Source organism: Danio rerio, chromosome 25 (assembly GCF_052040795.2).
Source record: "Danio rerio strain M-AB ecotype USA chromosome 25, GRCz13ab, whole genome shotgun sequence".
NCBI classification, from domain to species: Eukaryota; Metazoa; Chordata; class Actinopteri; order Cypriniformes; family Danionidae; genus Danio; species Danio rerio.
Window position 1 is genome coordinate 23271270 of NC_141045.1, and position 11331 is coordinate 23282600.

The following is an 11331-nucleotide window of genomic DNA, read 5'->3' on the forward strand; positions in this document are numbered from 1 at the left end:
TTCCTGAACCAGTTTGACAACGGCTATCTGTTACTTTTCAGCCAAATTCATGAACTTTTATTCCGTCTGTATTTACCTTATTCTTCATCACGTACGAGTGGGCGCAACCTTTTGAATCTTTTTGCCAAGAGACTTCTTGTCCCTTTCACTTCTATTCACTTTCTATTTTTAGATGTTAAAAACAGCTTGTTTTGCTGCTTGTTGTTGCAAACTTATATTGAAAAGTGAGTACTTTGACCGTTTCCTGCTGTTTGGTATTCCTAGTAATTTCTCCCATAGGCGACTGAATTGGAAGTTCTAAAACAATTGCAAAAACGAGCTCACTTTCGCATTGAAGAATAAGGTCAATAGGTCTGATGATTAGATGCATCAAGCTGTGTATTTGAAATCTGCTTTTACTGTTTAATATAAAACTTTATTCAACAGTTTTGTCTGGTTCTTGAATCTGATTGGCTGATAGCCGTGCGATATTCTGCAGTAAAAGCACTTGTAAAGCATCTTCAACCTTAAGTATTACTCCCCCCACATACAGCAACAAGCAGAGGACACTATACATTTTGACAAATATTGCTGCTAGTGGACAACATAATGCACTTTTTAATTAGCTTTTTTTTTGTCAAGAATGTAGTTGTTTAGATTGCAACTCTGCAGTTTATTTATAAGGACAGTGTCTGTTTTCAAATATTTATAATTTCTGAGCATAGGATTTAGTGCATTGGCTGCCATCAGCCTGCCTACTCGTCTGAGCAGACCAAAGAAAGTTCCGCCATAAGATGGTGATAGAGACCGCATGATAAGTCCTAAGAGGCGCAAAACTGCAATTTCTCAACTTCAAGTTTCAAACTACAACTTAACAAATCATTATAGAACAGGTAGGTGACATTCTGAGTCGAACTTTCTCTGTTGTATTTTGTAGTGCTATATTTATATCACAGAAATTGGTAGTGTTTGCTTTGCTTTGGCTTTTTTGGGGTTAATTATCCTGATTGCAACATAGAAATACTTAAATTTCTGTAGACTGATGGCATTTCCTGCTGTTCAGCCTTATAATTTAAAATTTTCAGCAATAATTACCTGTTTTGTTATCACTTTAGATATTAAGCTAAAGAATCATTAAAATAATAGCTGTAACGTGAGTTTTGTGAACTGGCAGCGGTTTCTGCTGTTCTGACGTCAGCTGCAGATGTGAATGAATGGTGGATGAAAGTAGCTCCTCGTACAAAAGACTGTCCATGTTTAAATTTATTTCTTATACACACGATTATGCTGTCGAACTGTTGTATAAACGCAATATCACACTCGTAGTAGCATACTCACGTCACTGGTGGGACACAAAGTAACACACGCCTCCCACCAGTGCAGATATACAGCCACATGGCACTGCTACTCGTGCGTTATTGCTCATTTACTGTTTAAAAGTGAAAACATTATAGAATAATAATAAAACTGTTGCTGACATCTGATGTTGTTATTATAACAGAAATGATAACATTCCTCATATAATGGTCAGATAAAATTTCGAAACATATTTGTGATCAAAAATAGAAATATTTATACATTTTGAATAGCTTATTTATTTGCTTCAGGGTTTTGAATTTAGTTTTTTATGACAAAATCATAATATTCTTGCTTTCTTAAGATTTAATTGTATTAATTTAATTCATTTATTAAGCCTTCTTTTGAATTTATTTTTTGAAATGCAATAACGAGAACAATAAGCTACAATTGTTATGACAGTAGCAGCACAGAGAAACAATACTGATACAATTATTTTTTAAATGAGTGTTTGAGACGGACTGAACCAGTCATCACTCAGGTTTGCGCAAAGCCTGAATCCGAGCAGAAGCCTGTAGCCAGCCTGGCGAAAGAGGTGGTGGTTCTTTTTTCTCTATTTAATTATGATATTTAAATATTGCATTTTAAGTACTATTTTTAGCTGGTTTAGCTTGTTGGAGGGTCATCATAATCAGTCTTACTAATGTACCAAAATATTTCCTAAAAATTTAGAATAAATAAATATGAATAAATATTTATTTTTACAATACAAATGTATTACATCATACATCATTAGAAAAAAAAAAACAGGAATCTGTTTTAAATTCAAAACGGTAGCCAATTCAAAACGGTCTTGGAGGGGAGAGGTGTCCAACCCACAGCATCTAAACACTGGGGTACCTCAAGGCTCTGTTCTTGGGCCACTTCTCTTCTCCATCTACACATCATCTCTAGGACCAGTCATCCAGAGACATGGATTCTCCTACCACTGCTATGCTGATGATACCCAGCTATACCTCTCTTTTCATCCTGATGATCCCTCGGTTCCAGCTCGTATCTCAGCCTGCCTGTTGGATATTTCACACTGGATGAAAGATCATCATCTTCAGCTGAACCTCGCAAAAACGGAAATGCTTGTAGTTTCTGCCAACTCGACTCTACACCATAACTTTTCAATCCAGATGGATGGGGCCACCATTACTGCATCCAAAATGGTGAAAAGCCTTGGAGTAACGATTGATGACCAACTAAACTTCTCTGACCACATTTCTAGAACTGCTCGATCGTGCAGATTCGCACTCTATAACATCAGAAAGATCCGACCCTTCTTATCTGAACATGCAGCTCAACTCCTTGTTCAAGCTCTTGTTGAACTCCCTTAATGAACTCCCTAACTGCATCAGAACAGCAGAGTCACTCGCTACTTTCAAGAAACGACTAAAAACTCAACTATTTAGTCTCCACTTCACTTCCTAATCTGCAATTGCCTCTTTGAATAGCACACTAACTGTACAAAAAAAAAAAAAAATACTAATACTACTAATACTTCCCTTCTTAGACCTTACAGACCTGAAACTTGCCTATAGCACTTATTCATTGTTGCTCTTAGTTGTGTAAATTGCTTCCTTGTCCTCATTTGTAAGTCGCTTTGGATAAAAGCGTCTGCTAAATGACTAAATGTAAATGTAGCCTATTGTCCTTTATTATAAAAAACTGATCCAGCCTCGTTCTGAAAATGTACCCCTATATACATTTCTGGAGAGCACCAAATATCCAACCCAGGAGGTAATTTTTTTTTTTTTTGCAGTTTTTTTTTTCCGCAAATCCACCACAGCCCTCTGTGTATGCTTTTTGAGTTCTCAAATTTCTATCGGGAGTGCCATTCGCACCTGCTGTTCTCGCACAATTCCACCTGTTAACTAACTGACTGACCGACTGACTGATTACCCCCACCCACCCGCCATCCTAAACCTAACCAGTAGTATTTTAAAAAGTTTTTAAAAACTCACCCGTCCACTCACTTTCCTTAACCCAATCGACAGTGTTTTCAAAAGCAATCCAGTAAAAGAAAAGCCTCCTGAATTTTACCACATTTTCAGATATTACCACATTCTCACCCTATTTACTTGTTAATTTTTTTTTCTGGCTTCTGTTTTTGTTTTACCTGCTTACAGGAAATGTTGTTTGCCAGACTTGACCCTGCTGTTGCTGTCAAATCCTTTCTGCATCTCAAGTCCGCTGACGTACAGTTGAAGTCAGAATTATTAGCCCCCCTGTTTATTTTTTTCGCCAATTTCTGTTTAATGGAGAGATTTTTTTCAACACATCTCTAAACATAATAGTTTTAATAACTCATTTCTAACTTTATTTAATTTTTACCGTGATGACAGTAAATAATATTTGTCTAGATATTTTCAAGACACTTCGATACAGCTTAAAGTGACATTTAAAAGCTGAACTAGGTTAATTAGGTTAACTTGGCAGGTTAGGGTTATTAGGCAAGTTATTGTATAATAATGGTTTAATCTTTTTCAAAAAAAAAAGGGGCTAATAATTTTGTCCTAAAAATGGTCTTTAAAAAAATTAAAAGCAGCTTTTATCTAGCCGAAATGAAACAAACAAGAATTTATCCAGAAGAAAAAATATTAACAGACATACTGTGGAAATTTCTTTGCTCTGTTAAGCATAATTTGGGAAATATTTAAAAAAAGTAAAAAAAAAAAATTATTGTAATATATCTGACTTCAACTGTACTTGGCGAGCTAACTGAATAAATTGGTAACAGCGGGAAAACCATCCATATGGAGGTATGCGGTCAGCTGGACAGTGCAAAAAGGAACAGTGTCATACTGCCCTGTAGCCAAAAATAGTGAAACTGGCCAGCACATTAACCTTTCCTCAGTCAGAATTTGGCTATTTGAATAATGCATTTTACAGTGCATGCACAAGAATAAGTTTCATTTTAAGCAATGTTAAAATAAAAAGCAACAGTGTAAACATAGCCTCAATGATGCATCCAAGCTCATGTGAATCATGGCTGACAGACAGAATGAGATGGAGATGAGGGTCTCGGCACCCTGATCTCAGTAATACCTGCTCTAATAGCAGGCTTGTTAGAGTCTGGGCTGCAGCTGTGCCCGTTGATGGGCTGTGCCATCTGCCAAACAGGCCTCTGGGAGTGAGCAACATACAGGGAGCTTTAATTGGGTTTGAGCAGAGAGACTGATGATGACTAACCACACCAAGCTGATTCTGCTGCACTGTCAGTTTTTGCCCCTGAAGGGAGTCATATTGTACGCTTAAGTTATTTATTTATTTATTTATGGTTCACTGGTGACTAAAATATAATGTCATTTCTCGTGATCGTTTAATGTGCCTTTAAGACATGAAGGTAAATGCGTTAAGATGAACATCTGTGAAACTGATGAGTTGCAGGTTATTTTTATTTGATAATATTTTTTATTGTATTATACTTAATATAACTGCACTGTAAACATCTAGTTCAGCTATTGGTAATGATTGGGAATGTAAAATAGGGTCATGCTTCATAACAGTTAATATCTTAATGATAGGCCAGAAGTAAATGGTGTGAATTGTTACTTAAAATAAAGTGTCATCACTTTAATGTATGTGACATCAAATAATGGTTGGGACAAAAGTAATCTAAATGTAATCCAAAAGTTACATTACGTTAAATGTGTAGCTTATGTGTAAATTATTCATAGTCTACTAAAATATGGTGACTAAAATATGTAATTTTTCGTATTCATTTAATGTGCCTTTAAGACATTTAGGTAAACACATTAAGATCTGTGAAATTGATGAGATGCAGGTTATTTTTAATTGATTTTTTTTCTTTTTTTATAATATGACTACACTGTAAAATAAGTAATCTAGTTCAGCTTTTGGGTAGAAATGGGGATGTAAAATAAGATCATACTTTATAAGTGGTTATAAACATTTTATATCTTGATGACAGACCAGAAGTAAATGGTGTGAATTGTTGATTAAAATAAAGTGTCACCACTTCAATGTATGTGACATCAAATAAGGACTGGTATAACAGTAATGTAGATGTAATCCAAAGATTACATTACATTTAATGTGCAACTTAATGTTTATTCTTTTATTGTGTAACATATGTGTAAGATTTATTTAGTTCTTTATTTTATTATATTCAATATGATTACAATATAAGATAAACATCTGTTTTTTTAATTTACACTAAAACCCATTAAATAAAATCCTCAGTTTTATGGTAAACTACTGTTTTTCGTTAATTCATTGTGTTAATGCACCAATGTTTTAAAGTAATAAATTCTAAATATTGTACCTTTTTTGTACACAGACCAAACATCAGCAAAAGTATTTAGTCGGCACCAGTAGCCTAGTGGTACTGTGTGCTGACATATAGTACCAACATGGTCACGGTGACTCAAGTTCAATTCCCAGTTTTTAGGGTCCTTTGCCAATCCTTCCCCTCTCTCTGCTCCAAATGCTTTCCTGTCTGAATTCTCTACTGTCCTGTCATAATAAAGGTGAAAAAAGCATATAATGAGGAGAAACTCAAACAATAAATTGAATGCGATAATTTAAAGTGTATATTAAGGAAACTTTTGGTAAAGTTTCTGTAGTGGCAAAAGTGTATTGAGTCAGTTGTGTGCACAAGTTACAGTTACACTTTATAATATCTACACACTATGAATAATTTATCAAGAATTAGCATCTAGTGAATTCATTATCTGTTAGGCATTAACTCTTTAATATTAAATGTTAGTAAGCTGTTTATAACTGCAGATACAAATGGTGTATTCTTGACATAACCACATTTATAATCTGCTTAATGACTACTTTTATTCTTTGTGACTGGTTAATTTTTCATTACTAAATGAAGAATCGCATTATTCACAAACCATTTGTATTTAGGAGTAATTGGAGGTTTTTAAGATCATTCAGAATGAGTTAGTAAATAATTAAACTATTAAAATCAGGAGTGGGCGGATTAATGGCCGTATGAAAAACGGGCTTTAATTTAGAGACATGGAAAACAGGATGAATTCTCCTGTACGCCGGAGGCAATTTGAAACAGACTGCCACTGGACTGATGATCATAGTGACATTAAACGAGCTGATAAATTTAGGAGTGAGTTTACTACAAACGGTACGGAGTGAAATGTTTTTGGATGAAAGCCACACTTTTTGACCGACAACGTCAATGGGAGGCTTTGACCGGTGGCGATCACCTTTAACCTTGGCGATCACCCACCTGGAGAAGAGTCAACCTGGCAAGTCTCCAGGTGCGTTGGCACCTCTGGACAAAGGCGTGAGCAGAGGGAACCGCAACTTCGGATTCCAGACTGGGAAACACTGGTGGCTGATAACCTAAACTACACTCAAACGGAGATAGGCCCATAGCAGATACTGGCAAAGAGTTATGTGCATACTCCACCCAAGAGAGCTGCTGGCTCCAGGAGGATGGATTCTGAGAGACCAAACGTCGTAATGAACGCTCAAGATCCTGATTGTCTCTCTCCGTTTAACCATTACTCTGAGTTTGGTACCCAGAAGACAGACTAACCGTGTCACCTATTAAATGACAGAACTCTTTCCAGAATTTGTAGAAAACTGAGGTCCCCTGTCAGAAACCACGTCGTTCAGGAGGCCATGAATACGAAAGACATGGTCAATGACAGCAACCGCTGTCTCGCTAGTTGAGGGTAATTTGGGCAGAGCTATAATATGTGCTGCTTTCGAAAACCGGTCCACCACGGTCAAAAAGACCATCTTACCACTGGAAGGCGGGAGTCCAGTGATAAAATCTAGCGCTATGTGGGACCAGGGTCTCAAAGGCACGGACAGCGGCTGAAGAAGCCCAGAAAGCGGATGATTAGAGGTCTCAGAAACGGCGCAAACGGAGTAAGCCAAAACAAAATCGCGCACATCACGAGCCATAAGTGGCCACCAGAAACCCTGTTTAATTAGACATAAAGTACGATTCACCCCTGGATGGCAGGCTAATGTGGACGAATGACCACACCGGATGACGTCAGACTGTAAAAACTCATGAAAAACCGACCCGGTGTACACTCGGGCGGAGGTGTTACTCCTTCAAGAGCAGTGCGGTCTCTCGACTCGATCTCCCAAAAAAAAACAGCACAGATGATCATTCTGCTGGGAATAATAGACTCAGGAGTCGGCTTGCGTTTAGAATGATCAAAAATGCGAGAAAGAGCAACAGGCTGAATGTTCTTAAAGCCTAGTCGGTATGAAATGGAAAAATCAAAGCGAACGAAAATTAATGCCCACCGTGCCTGCCTCGAGTTTAATCTTTTAGCAGTCTTATATACTCCAAAATTCTTGTGATCGGTCCAAACTATGAAAGGAACCCCCGAACCTTCCAACCAATGTCGCCACTCCTCCAGAGCTAACTTGACTGCCAGCAACTCTCTATTGCCAACATCATAGTTACGTTCAGCGCTAGAAAGACGTTGGGAAAAATACGCACAGAGATGTACCTTGTCCAAGGGAGAGTGCTGGGACAGGATGGCACCCCCACCTCTAAAGCGTCAACCTCCACCACAAACTGCCGGGATGGATTAAGGGCAATCAGGATGGAAGCTGAAACGAAGCAGCTCTTCAGTTTAGAAAATGCCACTTGAGCGGCACTAGACTACCTGATCGGTGTCCTGGTGGAGGTTAAGGCAGTCAGAGGTGCGGCCAGTTGGCTGAAATTGCGAATGAAACGCCGGTAAAAATGAGCCAAACCCAGAAACCTCTGCAGAGCCTTGTGGGAATCTGGGGTTGGCCAATTTACCACAACCTGAGTCTTCTTCATGTGCATTCCCTCGACCGACACGATATGCCCTAGAAAGGGAACAGACTGTGCATGAAAAAACGAATTTCTCCTCCTTGACATAAAGACCTTCTAGCAGCATCTGAAGCACCCGCCTGACGTGCTGCACATGTTCCTGGAGAGAAGCAGAAAATATCAGTATGTCATCCAGGTAAACATAAATGAACTGATCTATCATGTCTCTCCGCACGTCGTTGACGAATGCTTGGAAGACTCCGGGGGGCGTTGGACAGTCCGAAGGAAAGGACGCAATATTCAAAATGCTCCCTAGGGGTATTAAAAGCAGTCTTCCATTTATCCCCCTGTCTTATGAGGACCAAATGATACGCTTTACGAAGATCCAGTTTTGTAAAGAAGGTCGCCCCCTGCAGACGCTCGAAGGCTGATCAATGGCAAACTATAAGTATTCTTTACCGTGATGCTGTTTTGCTCTCTTTAGTCAGTGCAGGGACGGAGAGAACCATTCTTCTTCTTTACAAAAAAAAAAATCCCATCCTCGCTGGTGATGAAGAAGGGCGAATGATCTTGGCTGCTAGAGAATCAGAAATATATTTCTCCATAGCCTCCCTCTCTGGAAAAGCAAGCAAATACATTTTGCCTTTAGGTGGAGACTTACCTGGCAATAACTCTATGGCACAGTCATAGGAACGATGAGGAGGAAGGGAAGCAGCTCGAGACTTACTGAACACTCTCTTCAGGTCTTCAGTACTCAGGTGGCATGTTAGACAGATATATGCTCTCCTCCTGTAAGACAGGACAAGAAACGTTAGAATAGGCAGACAAAAGACAAGACAAATGACAACTCTCAATCCAAGAAATAACAGAATTATTTTTCCAGTCAATACGGGGGTTATGATGCATCAGCCAGGGATGTTCCAGGGCCACCGGTGTGTGTGGTGATTCAATTAAAAAAAAAATGTTTTCAGAATGATTACCCGAAGTGATAAGTCTTATATTGTCTATGGAAAGAGTAATCGAAGAAAGAGGTGAACCACTAAGGGCTTGAACAGTAATAGGTTTAGATAGATGGATTAAGGGAAGTTTAAGTCTCCTAGCAAGCATAGTGTCAATAAAATTCCCCTCTGCTTCTGAATCAATAAGTGCCTGAGTCTCAAATCTCCCATCTTAAAACTCCAGACTGACTTCCAAAAGCGTAGCTGCAAGAGAGGTTTTATTAAATGTAACCCCACTTGTCAGTAACCTCTTACCTACTGAAGGGCCGACTCTTTTACTGGGCAATTAAGGACCAGATGCCCCGAACCTCCACAATAAAGGCAGAAACCTTGATTCAAACGTAGAGTTCTCTCTGCTTTAGACAGTCGGGGCACCCCATCTGCACTGTGCTCCATTGGGATTCCCTTGTAATGGGTGTAAAGTTTCAGCGGGCTCCAAGGTAAATATCTCATCTTTGATGTGATCCGCCAGACCATTTAGGAAGACATCCCACTGAGCCACCGTATACCATTTGGACTTCGTTGCTAGCGTGCGAAACTAGATTGAATACTCAGCCACACTCCGTTCTCCTTGTCATAGTTCCGCGAGCAATCGGGCCGCCTCTCTTCGCATGGCAGCCTGATGGAAGACTTTCTTCAGTTACGCAGAAAACTCAGTAAAAGATGAACAACATGGAAGTTTATTCTCCCATACGATTAATCTCCACAATGCCGCTTTGCCACTGAGCATTGTGATGACAAAAGTGACATTGGACGCTTCCGTGGAATCCATAAAATAAACAGTGAGCATTTGGCTAGGAACGATTGACAAAGTTCGGGCTCACTGGAGTAGAAAGCAGGCGTCGGTAGGCAAGGCTTCGTGGTGAACACCAGTACAGTTTCGACTGTACTGGTGAGGCTTTCACCGGAGGTCCCTCCGTTTGAAGGAGCTGCACCACTGAGGTAAGATCAGAAATCTGTTTAGCGAGAGTTCTTAAAGCTTTGTTGTTGCTGAGCGTTTGTGTCTCAACCTGATCCAAACGTGAGATAGTGTGATTAAGATACTCCTTGAGTCCTGGCAAACTCACTGGATCCATGTAGATTCAGTCGTTCTGTCACAAAAAGTCGGATCCAATTGAAAGTAAAAAGTTTATTACAGACGTTCAGACAGATAACATGACTCGTAGATAGCTGGCAAGACCAGATTGTTTATTAAACATTTATTTGAATTAAATGGAAAATACAATTCGTAATAATTTACTTCGGATGAGAGCATGCACTATAATTAAAATCTGAACATAGCAATGCGTCATATTTTATATACATTTTGTAGTATAAATAGTATAAGTAGTGCGTTCACACTGAAAACTCTAAAAATAATAAGTGCACTTTAATTACCCGGATGATGCACTCATTCGACAGGTAAAATCAAGTGTGCAATGATTTACACACTCAACGACTGCAGCTTTGCTCAAGTAGCGGAAGGGGCGGAGCTTTCGAGCGCACAGGTTGAATAACTTTATTTATTGTGGATGATGAAAGCAAAATTCTCCTATAATAGTGATTATAGAGCCACCGGAAGGTGAATGCGGTTATACTCACAGCAGGTATTGTTTGATAGTTTGGTCATTTATTTTACTGATTGGGATTTGACTGTCAAACGTCATCAGGGAAACGGACCGGTTTGAATTTCCGCTTAGTAAAAAAACATTAGTGCCCCATTTGGGACGACACTACATTCATACACTATGCTGTTGAGTGTGTACGTGCATAAGTACATAGTGCATAAGTGCATAATGTGCCATTTGAGATGCAGCTTAAGTGACCAAAAACAAGATGGCTGCCAAGGAAGTTGTGTCATGGCTTTTTAAAACACTGTAGGCTAATCAGGAACAAGCAAGCTAAAAGTGGCCAATTAGATATGTTCTAACCAAAACAGAAAAAACACATGAGACAAAACAAACTTTCTTTCCTTTCAAAACAACTACATGCAGTTTTGTGACCTAATCTAAAGTGAGGGCAATTGATGCTTTACAAATCCCTTAAAATTGACAATTAAAGGTATCAAATGAAAAATTAATATTTGCAATCTTATCTAAAAAGGGTAAAAATTAATGTAAAGTTTAAACATTGCTGAATAACAGGAGTATCAAATTATTGGATAAAGCAACAACACTATAATAATTTAACAATATAATAAGATGTTTGTTTAAACTGTGCTTAACTGTGCAAAAATGTTTAAACTGTGCTAAATTGTCCGTAGTGTATGAG

The 11331-nt window shown here is 38.6% G+C and overlaps 1 long non-coding RNA gene across 1 annotated transcript in view; it reads right to left on the reverse strand.

Annotated features, from left to right (window-relative positions):
• Positions 1-2645, reverse strand: part of LOC147837701 (uncharacterized) — a 31548-nt gene extending 28903 nt beyond the window's left edge. The window contains exon 1 of the long non-coding RNA XR_015526493.1: positions 2248-2645. This is a non-coding gene — a long non-coding RNA (uncharacterized LOC147837701). The remainder of the gene's footprint in view (positions 1-2247) is intronic.
• Between the last annotated feature and the right edge of the window lie 8686 nt (positions 2646-11331).